This window comes from Eschrichtius robustus, chromosome 12 (assembly GCF_028021215.1).
Source record: "Eschrichtius robustus isolate mEscRob2 chromosome 12, mEscRob2.pri, whole genome shotgun sequence".
NCBI lineage: Eukaryota > Metazoa > Chordata > Mammalia > Artiodactyla > Eschrichtiidae > Eschrichtius > Eschrichtius robustus.
In genome coordinates this window covers 90,994,878-91,013,911 of record NC_090835.1, presented here as the reverse complement: position 1 = coordinate 91,013,911, position 19,034 = coordinate 90,994,878, and the positions used below count along the sequence as shown (strand labels likewise).

General features: G+C 39.4%; 1 pseudogene; it reads left to right on the top strand.

Moving 5' to 3' along the window:
* The window catches only part of LOC137774119 (uncharacterized), an 802,702-nt pseudogene that overhangs the window by 442,840 nt on the left and 340,828 nt on the right, over positions 1 to 19,034 (top strand).

Here is a 19,034-nt window from a genome sequence, read left to right as displayed (position 1 = left end):
CTGGTTGTTACCACTAATTAACCCTCATGAGAAATTATAATGACACTCTTTACTGGTGCAGACTGTAAAATAATCCAGTTGGTACAAATTGTTAGAGATTACCCCTTTTTAGCCAGTGGTTTCCTCCTTTGTGCACCTGAAAAGTATTTTACATTCAGGAACAATATTTGAAATTTAAGTCAACCTGTGTGTTTGCTTTAAACTATTCATATATGCAGCATTCTGTAGAAAAACAATTAATTGACTAAAATCTTCACCATGACTCCAGATATCTTTTTGTCACATGAAAAATAACTCACTTCTTTATCCTCAAAATTGTTTCTTTGCTGTGCTATTCAAAAAGCATATCAATTGAAATTGAAACAAATTTGGCTGTTATAGACGTAACCTTGGTTTCAAACAGATTCTGCTAAATCTGTCCAGTCTAGCACAAAGGGAAGAACATATTAGGAAGAATATGGCTTGGCTACTGGACATTGTAGGGACATTTACTCTATGATTTCAGTCTGGACTTTGAGAAAATGTTCCTTTTGGTTTAATTCCTATGCAAAATTATTTTTATCTAGCAATTAAATCACAAAAACCTCCTGGGGAACTTTGAGCCACTAGACTTCTGGGAATTGTAGTCTGCTACAAAAAAGGTGGACCTTAAATGATGCTAGGATGAATGTGAAATTCTGCCTCAGGGGCTGAAGAGTGCCAGGGAAATCTGGGTTTTATTTGTCAGGAATTCTCTTTGGGCCCACGCTTAAAACAGTCGGGTGTGGCATGCACTTCAGCAGTACAGTTTGAACAGAACAGAAAGCAAGCAGAAGTTTGATTTGCTCTGGTTTGGTATGTCAGTATTAATATAACTAAATATGAATTGTTTTTGCATTTGTAACTCTTGTCCAAAACTGCACCAGCGGTTGCAAAAAGTAGACTGGCACCTGCTAGTTCCAGACATTTGACCTCCGCCATCGATGTCCTTGGACACCTGCACTCTAGAAGAACACAGTCCCTTGACTACTGGATTAGTCCTATTCTTCTGAGAAACCTTCACACCTTCCAGTGCCCGGGAGTAGCATCCCTGCTGCCCTGTCGCAGCTTCCTTTGCTGTAGAGCTGCTCTCACCTTAAACCACGCTGAGAACAAGGGTGCCTCTCTCGATGCAGCCTAGTATGGCCCCAGGGAATATCGCTCTGTTTATTCAGACCTCACCCCCCAAATTCTTTACTTCCCCCAGATATTTTGAAGTGTCCAAAATGGTCTGAGTTTATTCTGTCACCTCCCTGTGTCTTCTCAAGCCATAGCAGAAGCTTTGCCTCTCCATCGTACCCTGAGTTTGGAGAACCTTGCTTCCATGTTTCCGTTATTGATGCGGGAATAGTGACAGGGCTTTGCTATCCAGTGACACTGTTGTGTCAGCTGACTGGCCCTGAACCCTACAAGGTGAGATCCCTTAGGCGAGTGTTTCTCACCTACCTGATCTTTTTCCTCTTTCCAGGTGACCACTACACACTGACTCAGCTAGACATAAGACAGCCCTGCTCATTTCGGTCAGGTATTTATTTATGTTATCCTCACAAGTGCTTTTTATCCTAATCATTCTTCATTTCCAGCTCAAGCAGTGTGGCTGTACCAACTTGCAACACTGCCCATCTCACTTTCTAGAAGATTTTGGTATTTGGCTTATAGTAAAACTCCTAACAAAAGTTTGTATTCTGTATAGCTGAGTTAGGTAGTAACTTCCATCTAATGAAGGGTCCATTTTCTTATTACTTCTCTTCCTTTTATGCCCAGTATGGGTCTTAGCATTGATTCCACCTTTTACCAGAATCTCTTGGTTTTTTTTAAGTATAATATTTGTTCCATTGAGCTACAAAACTTCAATATGAAACTGATGATATAATTTGCTTTCTGGATTGCCATGTGAAACTAGAAAGGAAGGAAGGGAAGAAGGGATGGATAGACCGTACGACCCTGCCATCTACACCAGTTCAAAAATTAATGGAAATATCCTCTACTGCCCTTTCTTAGACTTCTGATTCAGTAATTCTAGGTTGGGGTCAGAGACTGCATTTCTAATGAGCTCCAGGTGATGCCCGCGCTGCTGTTCCTCTGACTACATTTCAAATAAGAAAGCTCTAAAGAGGATCTGAGTGATTAGCCTGTTGATTCTTATTTTAAATATGTAATTGATTCTTGTAATTTTTTGTTCTTGTTGAAATCATAGCAGTAAATTTGCAATTAGTATTGGGAAGCTTAGGAGAATTTGAAATTTTTCTATGTTTGTAAGTTTAATTTATTTAAAGTTTAAAGATTAGTTCAGAACGCGGAAAGATTTTGCTTGTTAAGATCATAAATTTACCCAATCAGTCATATGAAGTAGGGCATTTTAATTTATAAATGGAATTTTAAGATTTTAAGGGGATTTAATTAACTAAGTTTTTAAATGAGACTGGTTGTTTTAAGGGGAATTTAGTTTATGTAACTTGAGTTTATCAAACACTAATCAACGTTTCCTCCACAAGTTGTCCTACTTTATGTAACATTTACTAGATTTGTAAATGGATGAGAAGATTTGCTGGTTGAATTTAACGCAAATTATGTTTCATTTTCTTTTTTACTTTAATAAACAAAAATAAATCTAAAACACAAATAACTCTGAATAGCTTGGCCCTTGGATAAAACTCACCTCGACACTACTGACAATTTGTGCAACTCTGGCACATGGCTTTGAAAATGCCTAATTTCCTCTGCGTTGCCAGGGCTTCTTTTTTGATCATTGTTCCACCTTGGGTGGACATGTGAGAGTACTTTCTAAGTTACTCAGGGCACTCAGCTCACTCCTGAGTAGGTGGGGCTTTGTAATTGATTCCTGGAGCTTTCTACACAGTCGCCCCCTTCTGGTCTGTCTGGGCGCCTCCCCCAGGTGATCTCTCCCTCTCTCCCCATCTCCACTCTCCCCACCCCTCACAGGTTCCCCAAAGACTCCTATGTCCTGTAAACGCCTTACCTTCCCTCCTTCCTCTCACCACATCCCATGCAGGCAGGGACCTACTTCCTTTTGTCCTCAGTCCTTTGGTCCAGGTTCAGTTCCATCTGGTGTGCCATTGTGGAGAGAGCAGGGGATTCAGATCCATGAAGGTAGAGAATAGGATTGAGGAAGGCAAGACATATACACGACATTAAGAATTTAAGCAAATCCTTTATTAAGCTAATAAAAATATTCTTTGACTCTTTTCTGTGAATTGAGTTGCATTACAAAAATAATCCCCTTCCAAGCTTGATATTGATCTGGCTTCCAAATCAGGGAGCGTAAGTACAGACCTTGCAAAATAGATGGGTTGGGGTATGTCATCCTGCAGGAATAGATAGAGCACTCTTATCTGGTGTTCTAACAGAGTAAATCATAATTCTCCTTTACCTTTTATTTCTGTATGTCAGTTCCTGCATTCTCCAACCTGTCCCTCCCTTTCAAGAAGGTGATCTCTTGACTAAGCCTTTTTTGGAGACAGTTTTTTAGAACAGTTTTAAGGTTCACAGAAAATTTGAAAGAGAGGTACAGAGGTTCTCCATGTGCCCCCTGCCCCCACACATGCATAGCTTCCTCCACTGTTAGCATCCCCCGCCAGAGTGGGACGCTTGTCACAACCTGCCCATCATTACCACCCGAAGCCCATAGTTTACATTAGGGTTCACTCTTGGTGTTGTACATTTTATAGGTCTAGACAAGTGTATGATGATAAGTATCCATTATTATGGTGTCATGCAGGGTATTTTCACTGCCCTGTAGATCCCCTGTGCTCTGCCTGTTCATTCCTTTCCACCCTCCCAAACCCAAGCAACTACTCATCTTTGTACTGTCTCCATAGTTCTGCCTTTTCCAGAATGTTACTGAGTTGGAATCATATAGTATTTAGTCTTTTAAGGTTGACTTCTTCCACTTAGTAATACGCATTTAAATTTCCTCCATATCTTTGTGTGGATTTTTTATATAGCCTAACAGGAGCCTCTTCTTATCGCCAGGTGACTGTGTTCTGAAACCAACATGCTCACTTAAGCCTCGAATCTGGGATGCTCATTAAGTTGAGGCCCTTCTCCCCACCTGTCCAGCCTGTGCCTAACTGTCTAGTTTCCTGGTTTGCCTTTCAATTGCCTGATGGAACCAGAGCCCTGCTCTGGACCTTACAGACCCTGCCCCAGGTTGATGGACCATGTCTTGGAAATCCCAAGAGCTGGAGACCCCACATCTGCTTCTAACCCATGAACCTACTAGATTGGAGACATATGATCTGCCTGCTTTGCTAGTACGGAGATTTGTGGTCTTATGTTCCCAGCACCTGGGCAGTACCTCCTGGATGTATGTATCAGCCTTGATTAAAACCCAAGTTCCCTCATCTCCTAGAACTTTATTATTTCAAATGCTTGTTTTACCCTTGGGGGCAAGTCATGCCACCTGGTTAGTTTTCCCTGCTCTAGACCCTTCCATTCCCTGATTCCATTAGTCTTCCTGCTGCCCTGCTTGTGCTCCCAGCATGCAGAGAGTCCATATGAGTTATAGCCTTGCACATCCGCAGTTCAATTATAATTGATGTTCATGGGCATGTCCCTAAGTCACTGTAGGAGCTAAAGGTGCCTTCTAAATCATCAAGGAAAGAATAAATTATTTTCAGTAAAATTATATCATTCCCACATTTTCATTCTTTAAAACCTGGTAATCCACATAGGAAATATGGTTAGCTCTGTAGTAATCAGATTCATCAACAGTCCATTCCTGAATAGCTTGAAATTTACAGCCTTAGGAAAGATCTAGGTGATTGAATATTTCATTTCTTATTCAGATATTTGACATCATGTGCACAGATTCCAGGCAGAGTTTAGTATAGAGGGAAGGTAATTTCTAGCACAGGAGCCCTCAGCTCCTTGGCCTTTCATGCCAACTGTCTCTACTACCTGCTCACTCTGTGGTTTCAGTCATTGACATCTAAAGTCTTCTGAGTCAGTTCCTTTCATTCTTTGAAGAATTAAGAACCTGGTTCACCATATCTCTCTCAAACGTTGCCTCCTTGATAATTCTTAAAAATAAAATATTTACCTTGTGGCAGCCAGAAGTGCTCACTAAATATTCCACGTGTTACCCTACACTTGGTACAGGTAGTGGGGCGTATGACTGGTTTTAGCTGATGAAGTGGTGAGTGAAGATACAAGTATCATCTCTGAGCTGAAGCATTTAAGGGCCAATGTGCCATCTCCATTTTCTCTCCTCTTTTAGCAGGAGAGGGAAAAGTCCTTTTAGTGATGACAGATGCCTCAGGTTGAAATGCAGAGTCAAAGCTGGAAAGCTGTTTGACTCTCTGAGTCACTCAGTGGAGAGAGCAGCCTTGAAGAGTCCCTGAGATACAACTTTGCATGCATTTGAAATGTGCAGGTTTGTTTGTTACCACTGAAACACTGGGGTTATTTGTTACTGCACTGTAGCCTCACCTATACGTGTAGTTGATGCTTTCAATACACTGAACTCTCAATTCCTTGACCTCTTTTCTTCCAACTATCTTGGCTCTCATCTTACCTCAGCCATCCATTCCCTTGCTTGTATCCTGGTTGCTACCCATAACTGCATCCTTTGCATAAACTAAATCTTAAGTGCGCTACTCTCCAAACATTATCCCCTGTATTTACAACTTATTTCTACTGTTATCCCAACTCCAATAACTCCTCAAAACCCCAGTTTTTGTAATTCCTCAACCCACTTGTATCCTCATTTCCTTACTTTTTTAGCCTATATTCCACAGTCCATCACTATAGTAATTCCTGTGCATATACCCTCAACTACTTTGACCTTTGTCCTTTCTTAGCAGACTCCCAACCCAGGTTAAATGTGACTTTCTTGGAACACAATCGTGTTTGTGTGAACAAGCAAGTGGATGTAGTTAGAGAGAATACGAAATACTGCTGACTGGATTCTGATTGTTATTTAATTATTCCTATTCTGTTTTCTGAGTCATTTTACTCCCACACTATCTTGGATGAACATTTCATATCTTCTGCTCTCTCCTCAGTTTCCCATCACTTCTCCCGCTTTTACATTCTCAGCTGATGAGAATGTTTCTTATTTTATTGAGAAAAATGAGCGATCTGAAAAGCACTTCCACACACTTTCACTACCAAATCTACCAACCTATTTGCGTCTTTGTCCAGCTCTTCTACTACCCGACCTGCTACTTCAGATGAACTGTCCTTGCTCCTAAGGACAATCCCATTATTTGTGCACTGGATCCCGTTCTCTATGCCTACTCAAGGTTATTCATCCTGTAATTGTCTCTCGTTTCTCCTGCATTATAAATGTCCTCTTTTTTACTAAATCGTCTCGTCAGCATAAAAACATGCTCTGGTATCTCTTACCTTAGAAAGAAGAACTTCACATGACATGTACACTCCTGCAGTTATCTCACCATTTCTCCACTCAACTTATACAAGGGGTGGTCTACACATCCTCTTCTCCCATTACCTCGTGAACTCCCTCCAAGGAAAGTTTTATGCATATTCTAATGAATTAGTTCTTGTCAAGATCTCTTCCATCCTCCACATTACCAAGTCCAAAAACCAATTTTCCATTTTCATCTTACTTTATCATTTGACATAGTTGATCCCTTCATCCACATTGAAATACTCTTTCACTAGCATTCACGGACATCACTTTCTCGGTTCCTTCTACCTCACTGTCATTTCCTTCTCAGTTTCCCTTCTCATTTTCTAGACCTTGTGTCATGTTGGCATGACATGGGGACTTTAAATAAAATTTATACACTGACTACTCCCAAATAATGTCTCCATCCCAGACCTGATATTCAAACTTCAGAGTAGACACACAATTATGGAAAAACTCAACATGACATAAAGTACTACTGGACTCTATTTTGCTTTTCATTCTGTAAATTAAAGTGCAGGAAGACAACTTTTCCCATGCAAAATACAAAGTGAGTCCCTAAAATATTTCAGTATTTCTATTTGAGTTTTTAAGACATTTGAATATTCTGAGAGATGGGGAGAGATCAATTATACTCATAATTAATTCCAAAAGCATTAAGATTGAACTTAGGTGAACTCATTTCATTTCTTACATCAGAGACTAAAATCAAGTTAACTTTTTCTAAGTTATATGCTAAGTGCCTTTTCATTTCTCTGTCTGAACATAGATGTGGTTCTCATTTTTCTTTCTCTTTTTGCCAAACTTTCCCCACAGCTCTAGGGGAGTGCAGACAAAGAATGTAAAATACGTGAGTCAATAGTTTTGAGACAGATTACAATTAAGTAATTAAATTATTATTTAAATATTAAGGCTGGGTACAGTACCTTAGGCTTAAAACTTAGGCTAAGTTCAATATAAATTTTGAAAAATTTATGTGGGCACCTACTCTCCAATAATATTTAAAATTTTATTTATTGGCTTTCCATGGAAAAACTTGTGTGAGCAGAGGAAATCATTCAAAATTGTAACAGCCCTGAAAATCAAGGAATATAGTCAATGATTTTGTCCAGAGTCTTGGAGGTATTAGTACTGACCAGGTTTGGATGGGCTCTTGCAACATAATGGGAAGAGCCCTGGACTAGAAATCCTGGAACCTGCCACCAAACAGTGGTTTTGAATGAATCACTTCTCTATGGACTTTGCTGCCTCATACAAAATATAAGGTTGAATTTAGTGGTTTGTAAGGGTCCTTTTATGTACTTATACATCCTACAACCTTTTTTCCCTCTATCTTTTCAAAGATGGGTGAGATCGAATGGGAACTTATGCCTTCCTTTTTTGTGTGTTATGTTATAAACTTTGCAGGCTTGTGCCTGTGACCTGCCCTACTTCTGTTAGAAAGCAAACCCCGCTCTTATGTTCTCTGAAGTGGAGTCCATTTTTTCTCTGTCTAATATCCTTCTGGTTTTGTTAGGATATGCTTCCCCTCTTTTGAAAAATGCTCCTTCTTCTCCCTCCCCTGCAGTTCTCTTGGTTCTTCCATGTGCTTAAGTAATACATCTCCTCTTTCATAATGATTATGAAATCAAGCTGCTCCAACCTTAAGAGACTTTTCTCCTGATTATGCATGATTGGTCCCAGAGACAGGCATGTGACCAAACTGGACCATCAACATTTTTCCTATAATTGTTCAAACTAAAGATGGGGGAAAAAGGCATTTCCTCACTGGTGATGAAGGGAAATAGGAAGCAGGTGGCTTCACATTCTATTGTTTCCTGCTACATGGAGAAAGTTGGTCTGAGAGTGTGATGTGACACAATGAGAAGCCAAGGCAAGAGATGAAAGAGATGGCCTTGGTGATGTTTGAGGCTGTGGCCAGCTGAATCACTCCGCTTCCTGCAGTTACATCAGCCTTCCAATAAATTCCAGTTTTTGCTTAAGTTAGTTTGAGTTTAGATTTCTGTCTGTTGCAACCAAGATTAATCACTGACTTTTAATTTCTTACCTAATCAGATATGAAAATATGTGATTGAAGAAGTAGTCACTTTTTTCTTCTTTCTTTTTTCCACCCCCAACACACTAAGCTATCAAAATAATTGAGGACATATGGAAGGATTCTGGTATGAATTAGTATCAATCACATTAAAAAAAAAAAAAGGCTTACTATTGTTCTTGTTCATTCTGTGCCTTCTCTCCCTTCTTCTGGTAGTAGTCTTGGCTCCCTGGCCCCAGGAATGAGGACTTGACCCAGGATGCCATAGTTTTGTTTTTTTTTTTTAATGGCTCTGGGCACAGTGATTAGTCCAAGGTGTGAACACATAAGCAAAACCAGATCAACGAGGGTCTTTTCCTGGATTTTTTCAAATTGGACCTGAAAAGATGCTCCTAGACTCTTGGGCCACAGAATTGCTATTGTATGAGTCTGATGTGCCCATGGCTGTGTTTTCCACACACAGGATTGAAAAATTGCATCTTCTGTGGGAGACAGTTAAGCTGATAGGCAGAGAAAGACAGAAATGTTGGAAAGGGCGATTCTTAACGCTATGGAGCTTCTGGTTCTAGTTGTCACCAGCTAGAGGCCCGCCATCACAGTTGGGTTCTTCAGAAGCAGATGCTGAGATGGGGTTTGACATGCTGGAAGTTCTTAGGAATCAGTGTCCGTGGATTTTACATTGTGGAGAGGGGGAACATGTTACCTTGCAAAAGAGGGGTCTTGGCATTGTTTTCAATCAAGGGAACAATGCCAGCTTTTAATAGGGATGTGTGGGCCACTTTTGTAGGCTCCAAAGTTGCATAGCCCTCTGGGGTTGAAAAATTTGAGGGGCCTTTTCTCAGATGATCCCCATCCCGAATGAAAAGGTCCCATTGTCCCAACCAGGTCCTGATCTTTTTCTAGCAGCCTGTGTTGGCTGGGTGTTTTCCTTCTCTGGAGTTTGATTGTCCTGACTTTAAGCCAGAATCTAGTCCAGGTTTTTTTCCTTCTGTTGGAGGAAATGATCTCTTGGTGAGCCACCACAGAGGCCTGCTGGCTTTCACACTTGGTTTTCATTATCTGTTAATTACCTGTACCTTTTTATTAACTTCTTCTAGAAGAGTTTCAAAGGAGGTCCCAGGAGCAGTACCATCAGTATCACCTTGGAACTTATTAAAAATATAAATTTTTCAGCCCCATACAAGATCTTCTTAATCAGAAAAATTGTGTTGGAGCTCCAAAATCTGTGTATTAACAAGTCATTTTGCTTCATGGTAGTTTGAGAACCAAGGTTTTAGAATATCAACATCACTTACAGTAGCCATTGGAGAACACTGTCCTTTTGGTTACCAGGTCCTAACACCTCTGAAATACCTGATACCTCATACCAACTAGTGCATTCCTTTCTACAGTTGTGCCATCCCTATTCAACACTACTGCGACTTTTAATATTGAACTTCTTCCTTGTGCCAGGAGCTGTCTGGGCTCTGTCTAGCCAGTGACTGAGTCCTTTTGTGCTAAGGCTAATTTCAGTTAGAATTCTACCACTTGCCACTGAATGGATTCTGACTAATATACCTGAAATGCCTAAGTGTACCTATGGGGAATGTATTTTTATTAACATTCGTAATGATAATAATTTTGCATCACATAATTATATAGTACATTGCTGCTTACAAAGTGCTTTCATATGTTACTTCATGTGGTCATAACAATAAAGCTGTAAGAATAAGGGCCAAGCTGGTTCTATTGTAGATGCTTAGGGCTCTCTTTATCTTTGGATTATATTTAGTTTTTCTTTTATTATGATATAAAACATAATGTGTAGTAAGGTAGAAACGTCTGGTTGTTCGCTATAGTGCAAGACGCTCTCATTCTTTTATTGCCTTTAATTGAAACTTGCTCCTGTACTCTCAGGAGAACTGAAAAGATAAAGACCTGTCCTCTGACTTCCTCAGAGGCCTTTTCTGCAGGATGTGCTGTCACTAGGATGACACAATCCATCCACAAAGCGTATGACAGTATTCAGTGACAATATTCCTCACATTCTCTCTGGGTGTATGTGCAGTTACCAAATGACACACTTGAGCCTATCATTTTGGTAGTGCTCACATTCAATACCAATCACTGCTCTCAACTAACTGTGATTTACATCGGTTGTTAAGACAGATGAACAGAGTTTTCCATTGCACGGTTCCTTTATTTTGCATCTATGTTCTTGGTCTCTAGGTCTTTACAACTGAAATTAATAGTCTTTACTCCTGTAGATATTTTGATTATAGATATTTCAACCAATCAGCCAGAAAACATTTGTTTAATCACATAATATGAGACTGGTATTGTTAGATATTATGGCAGAGAAAAGAAAATATATGAGAAATAGTCTAAGTCTAAAAACCATGATCTGCTTAGGTTAGTCTCTTAGGTTGTTTTCTTCAGATTCTGAGCCTCATATAGGAAGTCTTGTGCAAGTGAGTAATTGAGGTGATACTCTCAGGAGAACCCTGCAGGGGAGCAAGGGAAATGGGATAGGACAGGGCAAGAAGCTAAGCAAAAGTATGGTTTCAAAAAACATCTAGGCACAGATTGTTCTCTTTGCAGAACCCTGCAGAGGGAATCATACAACAGAGTTGTCCTACACAGAGACAAGGGCACTAGGCTGTTTTACCCTTTGCACTAGTCAGTCATTGGCTAATGGGTTGCCTCTGGGGAAAGGGGCGTAACACCCCGGACATCATCTGTGGAGTCAATTCCCATCAGCCACAGACAATATTTTGGTGAAGGTTGCAGGTATGAACCTTTAGCAACCAACAGCTGCAGCACCTGGGCAGTGGGTGCATGACCCCAGTAAAGGGGAATCAGACAGAGCAGCAATAGCATCTTATACATAAAAATTATTACCTGTGAATCTAATAATGATGATAATGATATTAATAATAATGAATAATTATATTAACACTTAATATATGTCAGACACCGTTTTGACTGTTTCACAGCTATTGACCCATTTAATCCAACATCCCTGTGAGGTAGGTAGTATTATTTTCCCCATTTTACAGATGAGGAAACTATGAATGGTTGTGATCTTGGAAATAATTTAGGAAGCAAGGGCAAGCAAAACCCAGGCACGGTGGAAAATGTAGTCCAGGCAATGTGTCTTTGGAGAAAAAATAGGATAGGCCTGGTGTTTGCCCAGATGATGATCTAGATGGATGTGGTTCTGACATGGGCAAGCGTTGGGAGGTACACTGAAAATAATGAGGATATCAATGATAACATTGCTATTTATAAAATACACTCGCTAACAGTCTAATCAAATTTCCACAATAACCTGGTGAGATAAGGGTTTTAGAGAAGGATTTTAGAGAAGTGAAGACTAAGAATTAGTTTATGATCAACTTAGTGACACTCAGGAGAGGTGTCCCAGCTAGGTCTCCAGACCAGACCTTTACTGTCCAGATGGGAATGTTTTCAGTTGTTACAACTATAAGTAGAAAAAATTAAGTACATTTGAAGAGTGGTATGGACTGAATTGTATCTCTGCAAAATTAAAGTGCTGAAGCCCTAACCCTCAATGTGACTGTATTTAAAGATAGTACCTTTAAAGAGGTAATTAAGATCAAATGAGATCATAAGGGTGGGCCCTAATCCAGTATGACTAGTATCCTTACAAGAAGAGGAAGAGACATCAGGGATGTACACGCAGAGAAAATGTCACACGAGGACCACGGCAAGACGGCATCTGTATGCAAGCCAAGGAGGGAGGCCTCAGGAGAAACCAGTGCTGCCAGCCCCTTGATCTGGAAATTCTAGTTGCCAGAACCATGAGAAAATAAATTTCTGTTGTTTAAGTCTGTGCTATTTTGTTATGGCAGCCCCAGCTGACCAACACAAAGACCACTGTTAGAGAGAGCTAGTGATTGCAACAATCACCACTAAGTACCTTGAACGCACCATTGAATTTTAGAATATAGATGATCCGTATGTATCATTCGATCTAATATACTAACTGTATTAGTTTGCTAGGACTACCATAATAATGTACTACAGACTAAGTGACTTTGGCGTCAGAAATTAATTTTCTCACAATTCTGGAGACTAGAAGTTTGAGATCAAAGTAGGGTTGGTTTCTCCTGAAGCCTCTCTCCTTGGGTTGTAGATGGCCACCTTCTCCCTGTGTCTTCATGTGGTCTTCTCTCTGTGTGTCCTAATCTCCTTCTTTTATAAAGATCCCAGTCATATTGGATTAAGGCCCACCCTATAGACCTCACTTTAATTTAATTACCTCTTTAAATATCCTATCTCTAAATATAGTCACATTCTGAGGTAATGGGGGTTAGGACTTCAATATATAAATGGGGTGGGGGGAACACAATTCAACCCAGAAGACTGACCATTTCTGAAAAAAACTCGGAGTACCTTCTAGATTTAATATGTCTCTCTCCTGAGAAAATTAGCTGCAGATGTTTCCTTTTGTAGTAGTTGTCTTGCTTTGTACCAAGTGACTTTGCCAAGAAGTCTGTAACTGATTGGATCAGTGGCTGAGTCAGAGATATTCCTGAAGAGGGCTGCCTGCTATGAGAACTCTCCTTAATAGCACAGATTTCAGTTGAGCAGGGAGATCAACCCAAATATACCCTTTCTTTTGGTGTGTTTGAATTCATAGCCTGCAAAGAGACAGAAGTTAGAAATAGAAGGTAAAGCAGAGACAGAGAGATGCTGAATCCGGAATGGTGGAGTAATGGAGCTGGGAGCCACAGATGCCCTCTGCTGAAATTTGCCTCTTGGTCCTCAGATTTTCTCCCTAGGCTTCCCCTGCATTGATCTGTATCACTAACTTCCAGTTATGTTAAGCCACTGGAAAGTACTGGTGATTTGACTGCAGGAGGAAGGGAGAAACCAGAGTATTTTTCCCACTCTTCTTGTCTTAGTTGTTGTCTCAGGCAGAGGCTGTATTACCTTTGTAATTCCAGTTCTGCCTGAAAACATCTCCCTCAATAGTCCCAGCTCCCAATAGGCAGGCTCACCGTGGTACCATTTTCCCCCAGGTGGCCATTCTTTGTGGATTCTAGTAACACCATCTTCTCCCTTTGTTTCTGCAGCCCTCAGGATGATAGCAGATTACTGCTGTTTTTAATGAGATCTGCCATCCTCTGTTGGGATCTCACAGAGAGCCCACTTTTGTCATTTGTGAAACCAGTTACTCTATTAAATTCCTTCTACTTGAAATACCTAGAGTAATTTCTGTTTTCCTGATTGGACCACAATTCCATCTTTTTCTAAGGAGATGAATTCTAAAATTGCTGTCAAGGCGCCATCTATTTTACCCTGAAAAATTATGAATAGCATTCTGTTTCCAATCTTTGGTGTGCGTTGCATTGATGGTTTTTGGAGTTTCTTTCCTTCCCATAGGATCTTATAATTATATCCATCATTTGAAATAGATTGAGCGTATTTCTGATTCTTGCAACCTGAAAGAGTCCAGCATAACTCAGGCAATAACCTATAGAGGAACAGCACTTTTATCAAAAAGACAAATTGTTAAAATGTCACAAAAAGGATTAGGATAAGGGTAGATCCTAATAGCAGTCTTCTTATCATTTACATGGATGTTTTTCCCATTTACCAGCTAGAATTCTCAGACTGGGCCCCAGCAGGAAAGGCACACTCTGTTTGGAATGTGGACCTATTTCACAGCTACTCTAACATTTGAGATTATACCCCTTTCAGTTACACAGTGGAGACGGTCAAGGTTATTTTTAATTATTTACATTCCTATAAGAACCTCAGAGTTAATCTTATAATATTATTGCAGCAGAACCATGGAAAAATCTTGAATAGCCTGATCTATTGGAAGGGGGCACAGGCAACCTGGGGCCAAGGCAATTCTAATTTTTTTAAAAGCCCCGTAGCTGATTCTGATACACATTCATTGCTGATAAACACTAGTATAGGTCAGTAGAATGATACAATGTCTTTCAACATTTTTTTCCCAAGAGTCATCTTGGCTGTGTGGTAGATTTCCATGCTGTAAGTTTACACATGATATTAAAAGCATATTTGGAAAAATAAATATGATTTGGCATTGTTTCAAATTAAATTCATCTGAAGGCATTATTTCAAATTGAATCCACATAAAGGAATTTAACATGCTCTATGGGATATCAGTGGATAGAGCATAACATAAATTTCAGACCAAAGTCAAGCCAAGAAGAAGATGGTAGTATAACAGTCCCAGGCTGTCACATGTCAGAGACATTAGTCCTGACTTTTCCAGGCAGTTGTAGCAGTGCCACTTAGAAAACATCCTCATTAAATCAAATGATAGGAGTTTCGGTGTGATCGTCTGGAGTATTGCTTGCTGACAGATTTTAAAGCAATGCTTCTTATAACACAACTCTGCTGGGAGGAGCTGGGGCAACCCAAGTCATTTGCTGTACATCATCGTGAGTGGAGTGACCAACATCCAGTTGAACAGAAGAACTACTTTCGAGGCAGTCAAAGCTGTCTGGTGGGAGAAGGCTGATGAGTAGGAGAAACTAACAAATCTTCCCAGGCATGGGGTGGACGAGAAGGAGAGCGCTGACTTCCTGGAAAAGCGCCTTGGGTTTGATTCTTCATGCTGTGGGGAGACCAGCTTGGGCTAATCTGCTCTCGGTTTCAGACAAATGTGGCAAACCTGGAGTGGGGTAGCAATGAGAGTTCTGGATAGAATTTTACTTACACAGAGGACCCGAATGTGTCCTGGAAACAGCACATTCTGAGGGAATGAGAGAATCAAGAAGTAGGAGGGACAGGAACTTTCCCCCATTTGCATTGCCCTGTGGTAATGGGCTCTGGGTGGGTTTTCACATCAAGTCAGATTAGTGGCATCTTTGGGAAAAGGAACAGCTAGGGAATGGTGGAACTGGAGCTTCCAGATGGACAGAAGAGGGAATGATGCCAGGAGAATGAGCCTGAGCGTTTTCAGAATGACTCTGGGATGCCTGTTTTCTTAGTGTGGTCAGTTTTGTTTATGTCCTTCTAATTTTTCAACTGATGCTTCTTTCTTACAAAAGGAAAAATGCAAAATCATGAAGTACGTCTGTGTATTTTACTCAAATGATAACTGATTCAAATGATCTGTGTAATGTTATTCATTTCAGTATTAATAACATCACGGTGATTAAATAGATAATATTTTACTGACTTATTTGGAATAGTTATTTGTGCAGTTATTTTATTAACATTTTCTATTTGTGGTGTAAGGCTAGTAAGATAAATCATTTCAGGTGGATGAGGAGAATGGGAAAGACTGCAGTTTTTTTCTAGAACTTTAATACTTTCGATGAAAGGACCTCAAGGCATAGGCTTCTTTGAGATGAAATACATTTTACATCACCATCTCCCCCTCACATCATGGGTCTCTGCCTTTACCCCACTGGATGTTGGCTCAGAGGCATGTCTTTATCTCTTCCTAATATGCATCCTGCCATGTTATATTTCTTAAATGAATGGAAACCTTTTTCAACAGGGGAGAAATATAATGATCACCTTACCTGTTTAAAATGACTGCATGAGTATGCTTTGGTCATTGTCATTAAAAATGTATTTGCTTGGCAAGTTCTACTGCTGTCTGAATTGCTCTATAAGAATTCCCCACAATGGTTATTAGGAGATGGAAATATAGGTAAGTGACTACTTCCACACGTATTTTAAAATTAAAGGCAGCAGTTTAATAAAATGAAAAAGAAATAAATTTTGGAGTTAGAGCTTAATTCTGATTCTAGGTTTTCCATTTACTTTTGTGTGACCTTGGGCAAAACATATGACCTTGTTAAGGCCTCTGATGCTTCATCTGTAAAATGAGAATAAAGTCCATTTCATTAAGTTATATTAAGAAAGATTGGTATATAAAAACACCTGGCAGAATAGTTGGCACAGTGTAGAAACATAAACATAATTGTTTGCTTCTTTTAGCATTTTCATTTTCATGTTTTTAATTCTACTTGAGAATTCATTGGTAATATCATGTTTTGTTACGTAGATGTTTAAAACTGACTTTGTTACTGTCTTCCAAGAGTGCGTCAAATTTGCATTTTCTTAACAGAAAAGAGAAACTTCAGTGAGAATACAGCTGTTAGGTTAGGGTAAGTCATCTTAGCTCTGGTGATTTTTTCTTGCCATTTTGATCATTTAACATCATTTTTCCATTTTAATTTGAAAACTTCCAAATGTTATCAAAATGAGCATTTTTTAGTTCCATAGAAAACTGTTCAAATTTTACATTCTAGAAAGGACTAAATCGGTGGCAGTATTCCAAATACTCGGAAAAACAGCTTGACAAGTTCAGTTTAAAGAGAAAAGGATGTAAGTAATGAGCATCAGAAAAACAAAAAAACCCTTACTGGCATATGAATTCAAGCTGCTTGACTCTTTCAGAATGACTCTGACTCGTTTATGGTTTTAAAGGACCCACAGAAAGAGCCCTTTCTATGGAGGTAAATAACATAATGATATCACTGTGGCTGGCAAGGTCAGCTGGGACGTTGGCTAGGTAGCAGAAAACATGTTGCTTGGCTTCATTTCCTTCCAAACAAGGACATATTCCATATTTTGAATAGAATACTTATTTCATAGATGTAAAAAGAAACAAGGTTTAGAAACAGAACAGTGTGATGTAGTAAAAGGATATGAATTTTGGAGTCAGATATACTCAGCTGAGGTCATATGACAGCTGGACACATTTAAGGAAGTCGTGTATCCCTCCGTACCTCAGCATCTAAAAAATGGGAACGTTGTCATCCAATCTGCCAGCTGGTTGTGAGAATTTAAATGAGATAATACATGTAGAAGTGCCTGGAATATATACTAGACTCTCAGTAAGAGTCATCATTATTTACTAATGATATTCTTATTTATAACTTAGTGGTTAAACCAATCCTAAGAGGCCAAGGAGATTTAGAAACCTCACTGAGTTCTCATGAAGCAATCTTTTAAGAACTTCTGTAAAATAATATCATGAACATATGGAGTAGATTTCCAACTAGAACACACTGTGGCCTTAGGATTAAGATTAAAATGATTGACTTTTACCTACCCTGGAAAGTTTGGCAGGAGTTCAATACATTTGACCTCTCACAAACCTAAGTTTGCCAAGACCAAGGAGCCAGGAAGTGTTATATGACACAATTTATCTGCTCCCAAGCCTTCAGAATTCATCTGATTTAAAGTTCAGGGTTATACGTATAGCTGACCTACTATGAGACTGACCATGGAGACTTCTTAATACTTTGACCACTTTTTTTTTCTTCTTTCCTCCATTTACATTTCTCGTGGCGCTTCTCAGAGATTAAATCACTAGCTCAACCAAAGCATTTTCTCCAGCATTACTCTTTAGCTCATTCCCAAAGATATGCTACAGTTGGATGAGGTTCAGTTGCTTCTGAGAGATTGTTGTTTGACGTTTGGATTCCATTCACATGACTTTATCCTTCATAACTCATAGATGATCATTAATAATAAATACTGTCATGAGCGTGTTATGTGAAAAGTCATATTTAAGAGGCTGAACTCCTAAAGCAAGACCTATTAAGCTGTAGTAAGACATCGAAGTTACAAGGAAACTTACTGCTTCTCTGAACTATGCTCAGTCTCTTTCTCAGTCTTCCTGACGACTGACGCCTCTCATCTTAATGCGGTAGTATAATAGAATTAGAGATTTGGAAAAGGTCAGAACTGAGAGGTCATTAGTCCAGCTTCCAATTTTTACTGGTAAGATAACTGACAAAATTGTTTGTTTAATGTTTTTGTTTTCAAAACATGCATACTGCATAGAAGATAATAAGACTGTGTTGTATAAAAGGATACGTGAGGCCAAGGCCACATTTAAGAATAGGAAACGAAGGCGCTTATGTGCCCACTGAGGGTTGGGAAATGGAGAAAGTATGATTTAGTGGAGAACATCACTCAGAGCTTCAGTTTGCACATCTTGTAAAATGGTGATGATAGTAACATCTCTCAGGGTTGTTGTAAAGATTATGTGAAGCAAGTCACACAAAATGCTTAGTCCACTGACAGGCACCCGCTAAGAACTCTGTCTCTATACATATACATATACATATACGTATACATACACGTATACATAAATTGTGGCAAAGTGCACATAACATAAAATGTACCATTTGAACTATTTTTAAGTACACAGTTCAGTGGTATTAAATACATTGACAGTGTTGTGCAACCAGCAATACCATTTATCTCCAGAAATCTTTTCCTCTTGCAAAACTGAAACTCTCTACCCATTAACAATAACTCCTCATTCCCCTGTCCCCCAGCCCCTGGAAACCATCATTGTACTTTAGCTCTCAATGAATGTGAATTAGCTACTTTAGCTAGCTCATGTAAGTAGAATCATACAGTGTTTGTCCTTTGGGATTGCTTTATTTTACTTAGTATGATGTCCTCAAGGTCCATCTAGATTGTAGCCTGTAGAGAATTTCCTTCTCTTTCAGGTTAAATAAGATTCCATTGTATGTATATGCCACATTTATTTTGTCCATCACTGATGGACACTTAGGTTGCTTTCACCTTTTGGCTATTGTGAATAATGCTGCTATGAACAAGAGT